The sequence below is a fragment of the Malaclemys terrapin genome, chromosome 4 (assembly GCF_027887155.1).
Source record: "Malaclemys terrapin pileata isolate rMalTer1 chromosome 4, rMalTer1.hap1, whole genome shotgun sequence".
NCBI classification, from domain to species: Eukaryota; Metazoa; Chordata; order Testudines; family Emydidae; genus Malaclemys; species Malaclemys terrapin.
Window position 1 is genome coordinate 146,306,970 of NC_071508.1, and position 19,729 is coordinate 146,326,698.

General features: G+C 43.8%; 1 protein-coding gene across 4 annotated transcripts in view; it reads right to left on the reverse strand.

Moving 5' to 3' along the window:
• FRMD6 (FERM domain containing 6) overlaps positions 1–19,729 on the reverse strand; it is a 165,994-nt gene that overhangs the window by 67,107 nt on the left and 79,158 nt on the right. Inside the window, exon 1 of one of the 4 annotated variants that reach the window (XM_054027375.1) lies at positions 7,512–7,534. The exons of 1 other annotated variant lie outside the window; for it this stretch is intronic. The gene's annotated coding sequence lies outside the window, so the exon portion shown is untranslated. Of the gene's footprint in view, positions 1–7,320; positions 7,342–7,378; positions 7,443–7,511; positions 7,535–19,729 lie in introns of those variants that run through there. 2 more of the 4 variants (XM_054027373.1, XM_054027377.1) reach the window with 2 other exon arrangements.

Genomic DNA, 19,729 nt, shown 5'->3' on the forward strand with positions numbered 1-19,729 from the left:
ATACTGGGATGACTCGCTTGAGTAACAGCTACTCAGTGTGAAGGTGCAGAATTGGCTTCTTTAAAAGAACTCTGCAAGTAATATGCGAAAGCATGCATTTGAGTCAGAGACGTCTCCCTCCACGGCTTCTCTTTCTACAATTAAGTAATAACCAGTGTTTTATGAAATCACAGCCACGGGAATGTCTGGGATGTCGTATGTTCGAGTGTTATGATTTGGCTGCAGGAGGAGGCAGAATCCATTTGTTTATCCACAACTGTAATAAGCAACACAAATAAGTGGAAATATTCAGAACCCAGTTATGATTGCACATTGTACAGATAATTGTCTTTAAATATCTTAAATATCCAATGGAAAGGTGTCCAAAATGGACTGAAGAATTCTAGACAATATCTCCCCAGTGCCTAGCACAACAGAATACAAATCCAAAGAAATGATTCTCTCTGTCTGTGACACATTCCTGTACCTTGTTTATTTTCCATTGAACTCAAACAGTGAGCTGAAGGATTCAAGGATTTTTCCACAACATACTCTCAAGCCCAGAACCTCAAAGATATTTTAACTCGTAACTTCCATTTAAATCAATGCAAGTTAGAGGCCTAAATACGTTGGAGGATTTGGGTATAGATCCTTTTCCTCATCAGTAATGTACAGTCCGCGACTGCTGCTTTACACGCACCCACAGTGCTTAATTTGTAATGAAAGAGGTGCGGGGGCAACTTTTCTACCTTCATAACTGGTGCAGCAAGCCCAGAGGTGCCAGGGCTATGAACTGCCAAGCCCAGAGGTGCCGGGGCCCAGCCTTGGCACACATTAAGCACTGCACACCTACATAGGCTATATACAGACCAGCACAGTGACGGCAAGAGTAAACCATACAGGTAACGTGCTGACCGCAATTAAAAACATTTTGTCCCTAGTTGCTAACGTAACTGTTGCCATTGGTGTCAGTCAAGAAAAAAAAAAAAATAGGACATTTTACATTTCCTTAGAAAGTCCAGTTGAAAATTTTCCTCTAGTTCCATTTGGTCTGCTAGGTTTTGCAACAGAGCAGCAGATTGATTCATTTACTTGTGTCCAAGCTCCTGGCCCCTACTTAAATATTTACATCATTGTAGTATTTGAGCACCCACAGAAAGACTAATGAGTTGACTGGAACTGGGGTTATTACTCTCATCCAGATGTTTCACAAAGGAGATGCTGCCCCATACCAGTAAATCTCTTGGAAACTCTTCCCAACTAAAAGAAGAACAGGAGTACTTGTGGCACCTTAGAGACTAACAAATTTATTAGAGCATAAGCTTTCGTGGACTACAGCCCACTTCTTCGGATGCATATAGAATGGAACATATAATGAGGAGATATATATACACACATACAGAGAGCATAAACAGGTGGGAGTTGTCTTACCAACTCTGAGAGGCCAATTAATTAAGAGAAAAAAAAACTCTGTATGTGTGTATATATATCTCCTCATTATATGTTCCATTCTATATGCATCCGAAGAAGTGGGCTGTAGTCCACGAAAGCTTATGCTCTAATAAATTTGTTAGTCTCGAAGGTGCCACAAGTACTCCTGTTCTTCTTTTTGCGGATACAGACTAACACGGCTGTTACTCTGAAACTTCCCAACTAAGAATTCTAGTTCTCCATCACTTTTTTAAATGGACCATTCTTTTCTCCACCTTCTGTTTACTGGGATTATAGTTAAGAATCCTGCCCTGAACTCCTTACAATTCAAGAACCAATGTTTCCTTTTTGGTCCAATAAAAGGACTTTTAATTTGTTTATATATTTTTTTCCTCCAATGCTCTTTCCTGCTAGAATGTTTATATTGTTGAAAGTCTTCTGTGTATTGTTCCTACTACTCTTCATAACCGCATTGACAACTGTTGCCCTTTTCCTTGTTTAGACTTCCCCAGGATGAATATCAGCTGCACTTTCTTCAGCTGTTTATTAGCTACATCTCATTTTCCCCCATCCAACATTACAGAACTAGAGCCAGAACAGTTTAGTATGTTGCAACAGAGAAAGATAGTATCTGCCTACAAAATAGTCCAATGGGTCTCAACTCTGCAAGATAACCAAAAGCTCCTTGGAAGGCACATGATGGGCCTAATCCAAAAACTGCTGAAACAGGGGTTCTCAGACTTCATTGCACCACGACCTCCTTCTGACAACAAAAAATTCCTACCCGACCCCAGGAGGTGGGACCAAAGCCTGAGCCCGCCTGAGCCCCACTGCCCCAGGTGGGGAAGAGGTCAAAGCCAAAGCCAAAAGGCTTCATCCCCAGCCAGGGGGCCTGTAACCTGAAGCCCCGCCACCCGGGCTGAATCCCTTGGGCTTTGGTCCCGAGCCACTACAAGTCTAAACCAGCCCTGGCAACCCCATTAAAATGGGGTCGCAACCCACCTTGGGGTCCCAGAAAGACTTTAATGGGTTTTTGATAGACCCTAATAAAGTGAACTCCATTTATGCTGAAATGAACAGAATCTGATCCTTCAAGATTGAGGCCCAATCTTGTTCTCACTGAAGTCTATGACAGCTTTGCCCTAACTTCAAATGGGAGACAGATTAAACCACAAGGAATTACTTTTTAATCCCTGAAATCATCTTCAATGGCATTCCATAAATGAGCAACCAAATGGCCATAAACAAAATGGCATTGAGGTGTTTTTCTACAAGTGACTCAATATTGCTTTTCTTAAATAATCCTGCATGAATTTAGCATCCTTACAATGAGCACACACTACAAATTAGGTTACTGGCTGCTTACATTACAGCTGGAAATAACTTCTACTAAACCAGAACAGCCATGTGCTTGGTTTCAATTGACAATGTTAATAAACTTCATTTCCTCAGCAGAAACAGGGAAACGCGGATTGTTTAAAAAAAAACATTATAAACCCTCTTTCCAGAAAGCGCATAAAGCTAGATTAACCACCAGGCAGATATTTTAACAGCCATAATTTGTATATTCCACATGGGGTCCACAGCATTTAAAAAACAGGGAGGAAGGCGTTGAGATCATCTTAATTTGAAATTCACATATTTTTACATCTGGTCTGAATTAATCTTCTCAGAGCACTGACTTTCATGTAAAGGAATAATTGCTTGCAGATTTTGATTTAAAAAGAAAATTTCTTAGAATCACAGAACCATAGGGTTAGAAGGAACCGCAAGGGTCATCTAGTCGAACCCCCTGCCAAGTTGCAGGACTCGTTGGGGAATTCTTAGTTTGAATAAACTAAAAGTTAAAAATGAATATGACCAAGAACTCTCTCACAAAGTGATCCTGGAAACAAAGTACACGTGTCCAAATCTGAACTCGCCATTAAAAGTAGCCGAGTTCAAGGAAATTGCCTCAGTTCCAAGCATTTTGTCCAAAAAGGCCAAACTAATCCACAAACTTATCCTCCATTTAAAAGAGTCAGAGATTTTATATAAATGTTGTTAAATCAACCTAGGAATAGAAATGGTCTGGCAGTTCGATCAGCACAGTTTTGTAATTTTTCTGCTGGAAAGAAAGCTTTGGGCCTGGCACAAAAACATTCTTATGAAAGTAAAATACACCAGCCACATACAAAAAAGCTGACTCCTGTCCCAACAAGACCAACATATTCAAATGTTTTGGCTACACTAGCCAAGTTCTTCACACTGACTAAACAGGTGGGGCAAGTAACACCACTTCTCACTAAAGTTGCCTGACACTTCTAATTATAAGACCCTGTTTTCAGTTGATGACAAAGTTGCCAAACTTTAACCATTTGGACTGAAATTTTTCATGCTGGGTGTCTGCCTTAGACTGATTTTTTGTGTGTGTGTGTGTGTGGGGGGGGGAGATGGGGGGAGGGAGTGGGTAGGGTAAATTAAAGCCAAAATGGTTCTGTCATTTCTGAGACTAGGGAAAAATACATTGTTTTACCCAGGTTACAAAATTCTGACCTTTTTGCTGAAAAGCTCTAGCACCCCCAGGCTTTGGAGCAAAAAAAAAAAAAAAAAAAAAACCACTTACATTTGGCAGAGGGATGTGCCTTTTGCTGTCCCCATAAAGAACAGCCCAAATTCAGCCACGTTATAAGCCTCTGGGGGGGGAGCGGGGAAAATCTCAATTTGCACATGCTCAGTAGAAACTTAGATTTTAGCAGCTAAAAGCCACCAAAGTTTCTGTTCACACCGAGCGCGCTCCAGCCCACAGCTCAGCAATACTTTCCCTGCAACTGCAGCTCTGGGCTAGGCATGTAATTAAAGACTGTATCATAATACACACGCACAAGGAGGCAAATTCAGGTTGCACAGGCAACCTGAATTCTGGTTTTTCCTAACTTCTGAATGCTTGACTTAGCAACCTTAATATTGTTCTTTTAATATAGTTTTTTGTGTACAATACATATATATTTTTAGAAGAGCTGCTAAGTCCTAAAGCAGAGACGACCCATGCCTGCCGACGGGGCTGGGGGGGAGGTGGGCAGAGTGAGGGCAGCCCCGGCTTCAGCAGTGTTACTGAGGATGCTCAAAGCATGTGGACATGCTCAGTACAAACCAAGCAGTTAACCTGGGGGCATGCGACCCAGCATACTGCCCCCCACCACGCGTAACCTCTGCCCTACAGCAACTCTAAACTTGCAGCTCAACTTTTCCCCCTTGCAACAATGTTGCTAACACACACTTTGGGCATGTCTACACTACAGCAGGACATGCTACTGGGGTTTCTCTGTCACTGTAGTAAATCCACCCCTCAAGAAGTGGTAGCTAGGTCTATAGAAGAATTCTTCCATCAACCAAGCTGCATCTACAGTGGAGGTTAGGTCGACCTAACTACATCGCACACAGGACAAAATTTTTCGCAGCCTTGAGCAATGTATCTAGGTCAATCTAATTTTTAGGCAAAGACCAGGCCTTCCTGTCTGCTTCAGCAGTTCTTCCATGAGAAGTGACAGACGTGCTGATTGCTGTGGTCACCCACTGGTCAGATTTTTATGTACTCTTGCAAGTCAATTAAAACACTAACTCAAACTCTAGGTATTTTGCTGTCTGGAGAAGATACCATGCAGATACAATAACCAGATAATAGCACTCTGCTGTAGACGTCTTTCTTGCGGATGGATATATTACTCCAATAAGAGTTTTAAATACAGATTTAAAAATCTCATTTTATGTTCTAAAAATGTATTACTTCATTTTCCATACTCAGTACAAGTAAATATTTAAGGCCCTGATTCCGCAAAGACTCAGTTTCACATAACTTTACTCATGTGAACAGCCCCAAAACGGAGGCACTCAAAAATCACTAGTTACACTAGGAAATCTTGGGGTAATATGTCCCAGTTTAGATGGTAACTTGCTCCCTATTGGACTACTCTCATGAAGAAAGTTAAGTATGTTTGCAGGATTGGGACCTAAATTTCCACTTTCTCACCAAAGTGCGTCATTAAAAGGCTAAGCAATTTTATCTACCAGACTTCCATAATCCAGAGAGGATTCATGTGTTTTATTTCTTTTATTAGTCACATGTTTTAACAGAACTGTCTTATCGGTTTACTTATAAGGTGTTTTCCTACAAAATCCTAATAACGTGATATGAAATCATCAAACTAATAATTCACTTTAGGACCCCTTTCCTACCCCCCCAAAATGGTTAGCAGAACTATTGATTAAAATGGGAGCAGGATAAGGCTAACGAACTGCTATATTGATGTCAATAGGCCTACTTGTGCAGGAGCAAGAATTGCTTCTGTGAGCTAGGCTAGGAAATGCAGAGAGCCGAAATGACAGTCCAGCTTGGAAAGTAGGTAGACAGTCCAGTAGGTTAGATAAATGTCTATCAGGGACGGTCTAGACGGTATTTGGTCCTGCCAGGCGGGCAGGGGACTGGACTCGATGACCTCTCGAGGTCCCTTCCAGTCCTAGAATCTATGAAAAGTTTTCCTGTAGAAGTACCGATGCTGTTAAATTTCGACTCCCTGAAATCACTGAAAGGAAATGACTAACATTCTTGGAAAATGAAGCAACTTGCAGTTTCTCCAACACCACTTACTAATCTCTAAAATTGCACCCTGTGGCAATAAAGAGTAGTTCATGCAATAAACAGCAAAATTAAAATAGATGCATATGAAACCAAAACATTGAAAATGTCTGTATGTTATTACATCATCTCAGCTTTTCTATTTACCAAATTCAAAATAAAAAAAGAACAAACATTTAAACACAAACTTTTATAGGACAAACAAACAAAAAGTGTTTTGAATGTCACACTGCTAGAAATAATGGCATCTACTAACTGGGTTGACTTTTATTTCCAAAGGAAGCTATTTCTGCTGCTACATTTGTGTCATATTAAATCTCTCACCAAGACCGACTGGCTTTAGCAAAAATTTCAAAGTTCCTGTTCATCACCAACTTAACAGGTGATGTGTCTAAAAAACTGCCAGCCTTCATTTGGGCTTTAAAATGTCCTTGTTTTGACATATTTTCACCAGTTTATGCCTTCGATCCTTATTGGGGTCAATGGGTTCTCAACTTGACATACCTATAAGGGTCTGATTTTCTGAAACACCCACCTTCCGCAAAGCAGGTCCCTTAAAGGTCTCACCCAAACACAGAGGCACCCCAAATCACTAGCCACTTTTGGAAACGATGGCTCTTAATTATTTGCATTTTAGCAGCGCCCTCTATGTTCAAGACACTGTCTACACACCTGCCCTGAAGAGTTTTCAGGTTTGCACTCCCCGTGCCTGTCATGCAAAGTGCCAAGAGAAGTCCATACCTCTCCTCATTATTAGTTTTCGAGTAACTCCTGGAAGCCCCGGGCATGGGCCAGGACCTCACCGTGTAAACACAAGACGAAAAGCGAATCGCTGCTTCAAAGAAGCTTTTGTTTTAGACTTGGATTAGAAATAGGAGGGACCCTTGGATTAGGGCAGCCCTGCCTGGCTGCTCCAGGGTAGGCATTACCCTGACACCCCGTGCCCCAAGCTCGCCTCCTAGTCCCACAGCTGTATCCCGCCGCGGTCCTCGGACAACCCGAGCCCGGCCGAGCCCCCTCCCGCAACAGGACCCGCGCCGGTGCCCTGCTCCGCAGAGCCAGCCGCCGGGGCAGCCCGGGACCCGTCCCGCAGCCCCACGCCCCATCCAGGCTGGGGGACAAGCGCCGCCAGACCGGGCGCGCATCCCCCGAAGGGAAGGGAAGGGGCCGGGGGCGCCGGCCCAGCGGGGCTCTCCCCCGCGGGGACCCGGGCAGGGCGAGGAAGGGGGTCCCCGGGCCGCCGCCCGCCCCCCGACGCGGCTCCCTTCCCACGCCGGTCCCCTCGCCTCGCCCACCCCGCGCAGGCGATCGCGTCCCCGGCCCGGCCGAGCCGGGTTCGAGCCGCTGCGGTACCTGGGCGAGCGTCCCCCGGGCTGCCGCGCTCCGCCTGCCCGCGCCCGGCTCCCCGCCGCTCCGCCCTCCCGCCGGCCCCAGAGCGCGGCCAGCTCCGGAACGCGGCCCCCGGCGCCGCCAGCCGGGAACGTACCAAGCCCTGGGCTGCGGGGGAGGAGAGAGGCGGCGGGCGGGGGCAGGGCCCGGGCGCTCCGGCAGCGCAGCGCAGCGCCCCCCGCCGACACGTCGCAGGCAGCCCCCAGGGCCTCGGACCCCTCCGCAGGGCCGTCCTTGGTACAGCCCTGACCCGCCCCCAGCCTCTGCAGGGATGTCTACACTGAGCCCCGGGAGTGACTCCGGATTGAGCCGCAGGCGGCCTGGGTCAGCGCGAACCCGGGACACTGCGGGGGCTCAGAGCCTGAATCCTGCTGTGAGTGGGGTGCAAGCGCGGCCCCTGTTATTCTGGAGCAAGCCGCCCAGCCCAGCCCAACAAAGCCAGAACGAGTACAGCTGTGCCCGGTTTTGAAGAGCAAACAGTCGTTAGGTTGTAAACCAAACTGAAGAGCAATTCCACTGAGAGCGGCTTACAGCGTGGAGTAGTTTTCAGCACAGAGCCACAATGTGTGTTGCCTGATTATATTATGCAAATACATGCCCATAGGGGCTGGAACTAGGGGTGCAGCTGCACCCCCTGGCTTGAAGCGGATTCCATTATATACAGGGCTGACAGTTTGGTTCAAGGGCTCTTAGCACACATCTCCCCCCCATGTTCCTGGACCCCTGTATGTGCCTCCCCCCCCACCCATAGACATCACAGGCACCTATCTCATCACTAAAACAGTCATGTCATAAGTCCAATTATGCCACCTTTACTCATATTGGGCAGTACCTTAGGGCATGACTCAGGAAAGCGTTAGTATTGTGCAAAACACTAAACTGGCACCAGTGGGATTTAAGCACCTACTTAAGTGCTTTGCTGAACAGGGATGAATGTAAGCATTTTCTTGTATTGCTTTTCAATGGTACTCAGACAAGGTTAGTTAACTGAATTTGTTATATTGCTCTCTGCAAGAGAAATGTCTTTGTTGCATTGAAGTTCAAAGGGGAATCATTACAAAAAGTGGACATTTAATTGTGTAGGCAAAGATGTCCCTGATAGATTTTGGATTAGTCAAACAAATGAGGCCAGTACCAGGAAAAATATGTTCTACTTTATTCTACCATATGAGTGGACTGATCTGGTAAGAACCATTCTATATGCATCCGAAGAAGTGGGCTGTAGTCCACGAAAGCTTATGCTCTAATAAATTTGTTAGTCTCTAAGGTGCCACAAGTACTCCTGTTCTTCTTTTTAAGAACCATTGCTTTCTTGGAGTTCTATTGAGAACAATCATTAATTTTAGCTCAGTTCACCAAATATTTTATCACCTGTGCTTAACTGAACAAAGTGTTGCAGGTCAGACATCTGGAAAAGGCATCTTCAATATTTTTTATGTTCCTCATAGGATTGGTTCATGATCATTTCTATATTGCTAGCTCTTAAGACACATTTGATGCCAAATAGTAGTTTTGTATCTCATATGGAAAGATAAATTAGTTCTGTTTAATATCTTGGAACATAAACACATTTCTTAGCCTGCCCTTTCCACATCATTTACAACCTTTGAGCTTGCACATTTTATGCATTATGAATACTGCATTTTCTTGGGGTATGAAACCTTGCTACAAAGAAATTGAGATGATTAGATGGGGCAAATGAAGTATCATTCGAAAGCTTGGATAATTTACAGGAGTTTCTTATCTAGGATTATAACAGGATGTACAGTACATATAGCAATACAGTTAACATGCACATTTAATTTACATATATGCTAAATGGCTAAGTGAAAGTTTTTGAGCCAGATTCTCAACTGGCATAAACCAGTATTGCCAGTGGAGGCCAATTGTTCTATGCCAGTTTACACCAGTTGACAATCTGTCTCTTTATGCAGAGAGAGAGAGAGAGAGAGAGAGAGAAAACTTTAGCTGGTATCCGCCCTTTTTTTTTTTTTTTTTTTTACACAAACAATAGATCCATTAAAAATTCTGGAATTAATGCTATTAAAACAGGAAATGGAAGCATAGATGGAAAATGCAACTGCAATAAATTAATTTATTTTTGGACAAGATGTAATAGAGTCTTAACAATGGCTTTTCTCTGCAAACTTCAGAAAGGGAGCCATTACTGTGGCTAAATATATCATTCACTTAAAATAAATATAAATATTTCAAACTAGGATATATTTACATTAACAGAATTGAGTCTGCAGGACCTAGCAGCTGCTTTCTTCAATCCTGTGTCACTGCCGGTCAAGTTGCTTCTGCAACAGCATTTCAGTGGTAGCATTGTTGATGGCAAGAATAGCTACACAACTATGCAATGAAGAAAGCTGGCTTCTCTCATGCAGATTTTCCTATGATTTTGTTTAACCAGTTGAAAAATGTAAGCAATGACCCAGAGTAGAAAATGAATTCATCTGCCCATGAGTACCAAGCCCATTAAAGAACATTTGAAAAAACTGGCAACCCAAAGTTAATTGAACCATTTAGTACGGAGATTATTTTTAAACATCTTTAATTCTATGCATTTTCAGTTTGTGATGGGATAGAGCACAATCCATTGTCAATATACTTTATAATTATAGGCCATTGCAAAAAATTTGACATAATGAGTTAAGATTTTTTTCATGTTATAATCAGGTTTACCATGTGTATTATACCACAATAATTAAATCCAGAGGGTTGGTTTTTTAACAACGACATGTGAGCTTTCCCTTTATATTATTATTTAATATTTGCATTTGCACCTAGAACTCTCAATCAGTGATTGAGGTCCTGTTGTGTTAGGTGCGTACCTATAATTAAAAGATAGCCTCAAATAACGTACTGATATAATAGAGTCTAAACTACTGCACACAATGTATCAACACATCTGACAATAATACAGGCCTATGGTGTGTAGAGAGATGCTGGACTGAGAGCTTCACCAATATAGTATGTTCTAACCCAAACAAAAGCTTTGTTTAGTGATAATTAAAGCTGTGGTACCACTCACCCAAGACTATACTGAATATAAATTTTAATGCTCTTCCGTCTAATATCTTAAAATTCATAAAGCCCTCATCAGGAGGTTCTTAAGTTTCTTACATCTCCTTTTCCAGCTTCACTTACTATTCTTTTTCAACTCCTTCGCCTACTAATACTACCTAGTGCTTTTCATTGGTAGATCTCAAAGCCCTTTGCAAAGGAATTCAGTATCATCTCCATTGTACACACTGATACGAAGTTTGTCCTTGTGAAAGGTGCTAGCTAGGTTGACATCACTAGAGACTGAAGTCCTCTTTCCACAAGAGCATATAGGCCCCAACCCTGGAAAGCACTTCACCACAGGTAGAGCAATGCCAGCAGCAATATGAATTTAGGACCGGGTCAGCAAGAACAGCAGCAATACAAGCTTCCTGCATTGTCTTGATAGAGAAGGAGCTCTACCGTGTTCAGTATCAATGGACTTGCCTATACTGGGGATGTGCATGTTTTACATAATACAAGGCTAATGTAACTGGTTACCATTTTAATAATGTGTCATCTTTATAAACTTCCAGAGCCACTGGTATGTGGTATAAAATAGCTCCATGAACTGGTATCTTGTTTAAGGAGGAATCAATCACTTTTTATTCTACAAGCCTTATTCACCATGAGTAAGTAGTAAGGGGACTGTGTGTGAATAAGGGCTGACAAAATAACTAGGGGTCTGATTCTGTGCTCACACCTGTGTAACTCCATTGTCTTTTGTGAAGAAACTCCCCCTCTTCACGCTGGGGGGTGAGATCAGTAGCAAGGCTAACGTGTCATTAGCATTATTTGGCTCGGCTGCAAGGCCAAATGCTTTTGTTTCCAGTTACATTAAACCTTACTGAGAAATCCTTGCATGGACCATGTAATTAAAAAAGGAGTTCTATTCATCTTGAAGGGGGGAAGAAGTTGGTTTTTTTATGTATCAATGTTTTGCTAAAGGATGACTTAGACCTTAATTAAAAAGAGCTGCTCTCTACAGAGTCACCACTGTATATTGATTGCTGTAAACGCTAATGAAGACTTGGGACATTTTTTTCCCCCAGAGGATCTGGGAAAGTTCTTGCTCCATCTCCATCCAAGCTGAGAAGTGGCATCAACATTTCAATGCAATATACGGAGAATACAGGAATAAATTCAGCCCTTGGACTCCCATGGGCTGCTTCCACTAGGGCCAATGCCAGCACATGAGGGCAGAATTAGGGAAGGCCACACCCATGGCTTCCTTTGAGCACACATCTTGCTGAGAGTATGGATCACAGAAGGCGGCATCACATACAGTTAAAACCTTTATGTCCCGGGGGAAAATATAGTAATAAAAGTGTGACTGTGGTGGAGAAATGCTGAAGCCTCTCAATTGTTGTCATGAGTAACTGTTCTATGCCAGTTTAGAATCTGTCTCTTTATGCAGAGAGAGAGAGGAAAAAAAAAAAACTTTAGCTGGTCTCCTCCCTATCTTCTTTATCTCACAGAGTGGTGCCCTTTTTACAACCAATATTCACAACCTGCTACAGCAAATCAAGAGATCACTTGAGTGCGCCAATAAGTAAAATCTTGAAGCTATTTCTTGAGATCATTACAGCCGGACATTTTGGGGGAGGCTGGTTCTGTCCTTAATCTTGTATGATCGTGTTTAGAATAAATAAAAGTTGCTCTGTAAGTGGATCACACTAGAAGCCATTTGCTAAAGAAAGCTTGGGCTTTTGCTGCTCTCATCAGGACAGTCTCATTATATTTTGGTTCTAGAAATAGCCTCCGTCATTCTAAAGACATAATTATGTCTTTGTCTTACTTAACATGCACAATAGATGGGCACTAATGCATCTTCATGCATGAACACACACATTCCTCCATCAGATAAAATTCCCATTGCCTGAGAGAGGAGTTCACAGGTTCTTTGCAGAAAGAAAGGAGGCAGTATTGCCTAGAGGATAGGGCACTCGAGTGGAATTCAGGAGACCTGGGTTTTATTCTTGGCTCTGCCAGTGGCCTTATGAATGATCTGGGCAAGTCACTTTGTCAGTGCCTCAGTTTCCCCATCTATAAAATAGGGAGAATGCCACTGCCCTTTTTTGTAAGATGCTTTAAGATTACTTATGAAAACCTCTCTATAAGTCTGTGGTATTATTATCTTTATTAACATTGTGTAATATCAGCAGTTTTCAAATTAAAAAGAAGACTCATTTTACCATTCCAGGAACAAAATGTGTTACCAAACCACACAGGAGACTGAATATAAAATACCTAGCTGTGCCCTTTCCCTGGTAGACTTTCCCTGATAGCCTCTCACATTATTCCTGCAGTGCTGTGTTATTCTAAATTCCATCCATTAGTGCCATCTATTCTGCCATGGAATCAGCGCCAGCCTCCCTCATTACCTGGTTGAGCTGAAAATAACCAGCAGTAAGCTCCAGCTATAGGCCATACTGCTGAAAGAAAGACAAGCATGTATGAGGGGACTCAAATCATAAGCCTCTGCAACATACATTTTAGATTTTCTTTTATGGAAACAGTCTTAAATTATGTTGAGGTTTTAGGGGCTGCATCAGCTATATGTGCTAGGCTATAAGTGGTTTATTCCTGAGGATTGTATCCACCATACCACCAACTCGAATTTGCTCTGGTAACGTTATCAAGCCCTGTTACATTTTGGTTTGTGGTTATCTTAGTCTGCAACTTTGCCCTATGGTGATCCAAAGAGTTACTGGCAAATCCAACGGAGAGGTTGTTTTCTGTCTTTGAGTTTTGTATCTGTGTAAAAGCTTGGCTCTTGGTGTTGGTTCCTCCTGGTCTGGTTCAGTCCATTAGCAGAAACTGACTGCATGCTGGAAATCTGACTTCCATCATCAAGGATCCAATCTTGCAAGGCATGGGAGAGTCCACAGCTTCCATAGCAATCAATCACAGGGGTGGCCCTAGGAAGATAAAAACTGCCTTCCTCGGGGAAGTGAAGTATGGAGTGAATTGGAACGTTCATTAAAAATGAGGTGGATGATTGCAAAGGCTAAACTCTAGCGAATGTGGGGAGGGGCTGGGTGAGTTTGCTCAAAGAGCTGCCCAAAGCAACTTAAGGCTCGTCTACATGTGACAGTTTTGCACCATTTTAATTATAGGTAAAAAGAACAGGAGTACTTGTGGCACCTTAGAGACTAACAAATTTATTAGAGCATAAGCTTTCGTGGACTACAGCCCACTTCTTTGGATGCATATAGAATGGAACATATATTGAGGAGATGTTTATGCTCTCTGTATGTGTGTGTATATATATATCTCCTCAATATATGTTCCATTCTATATGCATCCGAAGAAGTGGGCTGTAGTCCACGAAAGCTTACGCTCTAATAAATTTGTTAGTCTCTAAGGTGCCACAAGTACTCCTGTTCTTCTTTTTGCGGATACAGACTAACACGGCTGCTACTCTGAAACCTGTTAATTATAGGTGTGTTTTTAAACTGATTTTAATATACTCTTGCAAACCCGTGTGGACACACTTATTTTGGCCTAAATCAAACTTATTTCGATTTCACTTAAGCGGATTAGGAATCAATTTAAGCTAAACAGAAATAAAACTGTTTACACGCGGGTTTGCGCCAGTTTAACTAAATCAGTTTAAAACCCAAATTTACATCAAACCAGTGCAATTTTCTTACTCAATAAGGCCTTAGGTTTTTCTTATCTTCTGCTTAAGATCTCTAAGCCTTTCCTACCCATCCACAGTGCTAAAACTCTTGTCCCGGCTGTCATGATCTCATGTCTCAATTACCGCAACATCCTTTTTTCTGGCCGTGACAAATGCAACCTGGCCTCACTCATTTCCATTCAAAGTGCCGCTGCGGAGATCATTTTCCTAGCCTGTTGCTTTGACCACGTCACCCCCTCTTTGAATTCCTCTGCCGCCTTCCCCTTCTCTCTTGCAACAAAAGCAGCTTGTCTTCACTGTCAAGAGCGACAAAGAGTCCTATGGCACCTTATAGACTAACAGACATATTGGAGCATGAAGTGGGTATTCACCCATGAAAGCTTATGCTCCGATACTTCTGTTAGTCTATAAGGTCCCACGGGACTCTGTCGCTTTTTACAGATCCAGACTAACATGGCTATCCCTCTGATACTTCACTGTCAAGGTCCTTCCTGGCCTATCCCCACCCTGACTGTCATCTCTCATTCACTTTCAATCTGTCAGTGCTCGTCCCAATCAGCCCCTTGTTACGCTTTCAAATGAGCAACTTCGGGCATGCTCCCATGCTGTCCCTCACGCTTGGGAGAAGCTCCCTGTAAACATTTGCAGAGCTACCTCATTAGCCACCTTCAAAACTCTCCTTTGCTCTGATGCCTACAATGAAGCTGACAACGATTAGGTTACTTATGTGCTGAGAGCACTGCCAATCACGCCGACCAATGCGGTCTTATTCTTTCCTTGTGCTCCCTCTGTCTGCCTGGATCCGTCTGACTCTTGTCAGACTTAGATTGGAAGCTCTTTGAGGCTGTGACTATCTTTTTGTGCGTGTTTGTGCAGCACCTAGCACATCAGGCTCCTGGAGTCTAGGGCTATGGTAATACAATAATAATAATATTATTATTAAAGTTGTGATCTCTAGCTGAGCCAGGCCTCTCAGACAGACCATCAGTTGCAGCAAATTACGGGGTAGTCTTTTGCTGTTAGTAAAAAATGTCCAAGCATGACCAGTTCGAGCTCAAACTCATTCGGCTTGTGATCTTAATCAGATTTGGATCCAGATTTCCGGAGATGGAAGACATGGGAATTAACCAACCCACTGTACCTACCGCCTAGCATTCCATCTGCAATTCTGCTTCTTCCACTGTGTTGGAAAAACTTCCCAGCTGTGCACAGGAGCTGAAAACAAAGTTCTGTCCTGAAAGAGAAGTTGGTTCAGGTTACAGGGGAAACTGACCCACTGTCACCGAAACTGCTTCAACCTTTAGGCTTTGTTTGAAATTGCTGGAGTTGTTGACTTCAAGCTAAATTGTTAACTTTACCCAGCGATGATCGATGATAGCTGGATGTGTCAGCTGGGGTTGCCAGGCCAGTGGCAGGCAGCCATCAGAGACTCAGGCAGGAATGTCAGAAATGCAGAACCACACACAGTTCCAGGATCCCGGACTGTCCCTTTGCCTGCTGGCAAAGTGAGCCTGGATTCCCCTTATTGGTGTCCTCCACGTATTTCACAGCAAGAGCACACAAGTATACATTGCTGTTATAAATGTAAACTTCTTGCCGAATGAGAGTTCGGGTTCTGGTTTGACTCCAGTAGCTCAATATATTCCACTCTCATTCGAGATGTGCTCCCCATACACTGCGGAACGGTAATAATGCTCTGTCCTAGCTGGGGAAGCCAATATCTAACACACACAGGGATTAGCAAAATGAATCAACAAGATCCGTTCCTGAGGAGAGCGAGGTTAGACTGGAATGAGAGGATAAGAAATAAGATCCAACCTCAGTTCACAAGAAATGTCTGAAAGACTGAGAAAGATTTAAGGATCCATTCTCAACTTCTCTTGGTATATTGGAATTCACATCTTGTCTGTAGCTCCTTAATCGAGACGAAAATACAGCTACTACTGATACAGTGTGTTCTGACCATCATTTACAGCTGCCTAGGACTTAGAACCATTTCGAAGCTGAGAGTCAAATTCTTATGTCATGCACACCAGTCCAATCCCAGTGAAGTCAGTGAGGCTGCACTGGTGTAACAAAGGAAATGTTGGCCCTGTATGCCTTCTGATGTGCAGATATTTAAGGTACTGTTCCGTTGGTTAGGGGACTGAGCACAAGAATGAGCAGTAGGAACTCTTGATTTGCACTCAAATATATACGAGGCCAGATCCTTAGCTGGTGTCACCTGGCAGAGCTCAGCTCCCCTGACTTCACTGAAGCTATACCTAGGGTGACCAGACAGCAAATGTGAAAAATCGGGACAGGGGTTGGGGGCGGTAATAGGAGCCTATATAAGAAAAAGACCCCAAAATTGGGACTGTCCCTATAAAAAAAATCGGGACATCTGGTCACCCTAGCTATACCAGTTGACACCAGCCAAGGAATGGGTTCAGGACTGCGGTGCAATGCACTAAACATATTTGGATAGTGAACGCTGCTGAAATAAGTTGAGAGTCATAGTGCTACCACTCACTGCTGAACCAGCACGAGGGCGGGGCACACTATTCACGGCAAGTATTTTAGTCAATGGTTTTGGCCTTTTTTCAATTGGCTAATTATTGATAAACCCTTTGGGCCAGATCCTCAGCTGGTGTAAATTGGCATAGCTTATTGAAGTCAGAGCTACACTGATCTACATCAGCTGAGGATCTAGGTCTTGAATTTTTACATCTCGGATCATTATTTGAAATTGTCCACTGAGCCCTTTATGCAAACGTTTCCCGCTCTGGGTCATTTGCAAAGCACCTAGTAGATAATCAGGGATTCCAAGGCCCGAAGGGATCACTAAGATCCCATCTGATCTCCTGTGCACCACAGGCCAGAGCTTTCACCTGAGAATTCTTGCATCCAACCCAAATAGTTTCTGGTTGAAGTTCAACATAATTTTCCAAAGACATCCAGACTTAATTTAAACACTCCATGGGATGGAGAATTTACCATGTCCCTTGATAATCTGTTCCAAGATTTGATTGCCCGCAGAATTAAAGATGTGCACCTTATTTCCAGTTTGAACTTTGTTGACTTCAACTTCCAGCCATTGGATCTTGTTATGCTTTTGCTAGATTAAAGAGCCCTCCAGTAGCAAAAATCTTCTGCCTATGGAGGTACTTCTAGCTCATGATCCTGTTGCTTCTCAATCTTTTGTTCATTAAGCTAAATAGATTGAGCTCCTTTAAATTTTCAACATAAGGAAGGTTTTCTAGATCTCAAATCTTCCTATTGTCTGGTCATATGGCCAAGGTATCTAAGCCTGGACTCCCGTAACTTTTTTATAATTGGTACCACCTTCGCAACTTTCCTAAATGGGTTCCTTCCGAACGTGGTCTGTCCTCATAACACCAAGCATTCATCTTAACATTTTCATTTCCACTGCATTTGATATCTGCTCCTATCTCCCCCTCAGTGCCTAGCGCTCGGAGCCATACAAAAGGGGAAGTCAAGTCATCATCTTGTAGATCTACAATAGACTGCTTATCAAACTGAAAAGTAAGATCACGCTGCTCACTTCTTTCCAGGCCTTTCCTGTTCTGATTATAAGCTGGATGTTGAGTTCACTTGACAGGATCAAGCGTACGGGGTGATTTCCTGCATAACTCTGTTTGATCCAGAAGAAGCAAAACTAGGAAGAAGGGGGAACACAGTCAGCTGGGGTTAAAAAGAGAAAGTAAAGCAATGGACCCATTAAAAGGTATGGTGGGAGCCCTGCATGGTGCCACCTGAGAGCTCCACATTCAGGCATCTCTTCCCAGATTGGGCAGAACTTGAGGTGAGGTCTTGTGTTAGGTCTAAGTGCAGGCATTCATGTCCTCAGAGTGTCCACCGTGACGATATCCCCAGCTCAGAGGAGGCTGCTCATCCGGCTCTCCAAGACAACGGTGCTGTCATGGTAAAGTAAGTGAGACTGTATTGTGAGTGAAGAGACGGGTGACAGCCCCACCTGCCTGGCAGTGGGGAAGAGAGCTCAATGAAAATGTGTCATTCCAACAAATAGAGCATATGGCAATTTTATGAGCAGGGTTTTGTGCCAGTCCTGTTTTTTGGCAGATGGTAGCGGTTGGTTCCTTTAGTGGAGCACTTGCCTTTTGCCAGACACTACTGTGTAAGAGTCCATCCATCGTACCAGCCCTTAGAAATGGCCAAGACAGAGGCTTGGCCCATGCAGTTCAGTTAGAATTCACAGATCTTTTAACTTCTATCTCCCTTCCCTGTACCTTCAGTACCAGGCCATCCAAGCCCAGCCTGCCCCAGCCAGCACGGCAGAGCGAGAGGGAGGGTGAGGATAAGACACTCCAATACCCAGGGGTTAAAGGAAGGCCAGCAGGTGGAGCATAGCTGTCCCATCAATGCCTAGCTTGAGGGAACAGTTCTCCCCTGCAGCTCCCCCTCCTTCCTAGCGGGTGCGGTAAGAGCACCCTCTGCTGTTTCAGCCTCCATTAACCCCGATGCAGGCTTCCACCAAAGAAGGCGGTCTTCCCGTTGACAATAGAGAGTTTATCATAGGACCAAAGATGGCAATGTCTTGTGCGGAGGTAGCTGACCCCGCTTGGGCTGACCCCCGGGTTTGAACCCAGGACCTCCAGAGTTAAAAGCATGAGGCTCTGGCACTCCAGCAAAAGAGCAAGGCTCAGATCCCCAACGGTATTTAGGCACCTAAGTCTCTTACATGGGAGCAGTAGCAAACGCATAAACGTTTACGTGGAGCAGGCAATGGAGAGTGACAACCAACAACCCATATGTTCCCAGTGTGGGTCCCAGAGGCTGGTTGTGCACAAGCATAGATGGCCAGTAGCCATTGCTGGGTTTTGTTTTATTTATACACCTCTACCCCGATATAACGCGACCCGATATACCATGAATTCGGATATAACACGGTAAAGCAACGCTCCCGGGGGGTGGGGCTGCGTGCTCTGGCGGATCAAAGCAAGTTCGATATAACACAGTTTCACCTATAACGCGGTAAGATTTTTTGGCTCCCGAGGACAGCGTTATATCGGGGTAGAGGTGTATATCTTATAATTACACCCCCTTCCCCAAACATTCAATGCCTCAGAACCATCATATTGTGCTACTCTCTGTTCCTGTTGTAGTGTGAGAACTGAGGTAATCTCCAGGAGCCGCTAGCCAGGGCACCAGGGTCCAAGGCCAATGATACCTACCTGCTAGGCTCCAGATAATCACCGTTCTGAGCATTGACACAGCAATTCACATGTTCAAAGCGCTGTACAGACGCCGACTCACTACAGAGAGAGAATACACCGGACGGCCTGTCAATCAACTTCTGGACAGGCAGCGTGTTCCCCACTGCACTGCACTGGGATTCAGTGGAGCCACTGAAAGCACATGGAACATTCACAATGAAATTAGTGCATTCGAAACAGGATTTTGTTTGGTGCACGTAAGCCCAGGCTCAAGGGGACAGAGGATGGTGGCGAAGGAGAGATCAAGGAACAATAATATTTTCATAGATTATTATTATATATTTGTAGCACTAAGAGCCTGGGTCAAGACCCAGTTGTGCCAGGCGCAGTATAACCACAGAATAAAAGAGACAGTCCCTGCTCTGAAGAGAATTATTGTGGTGA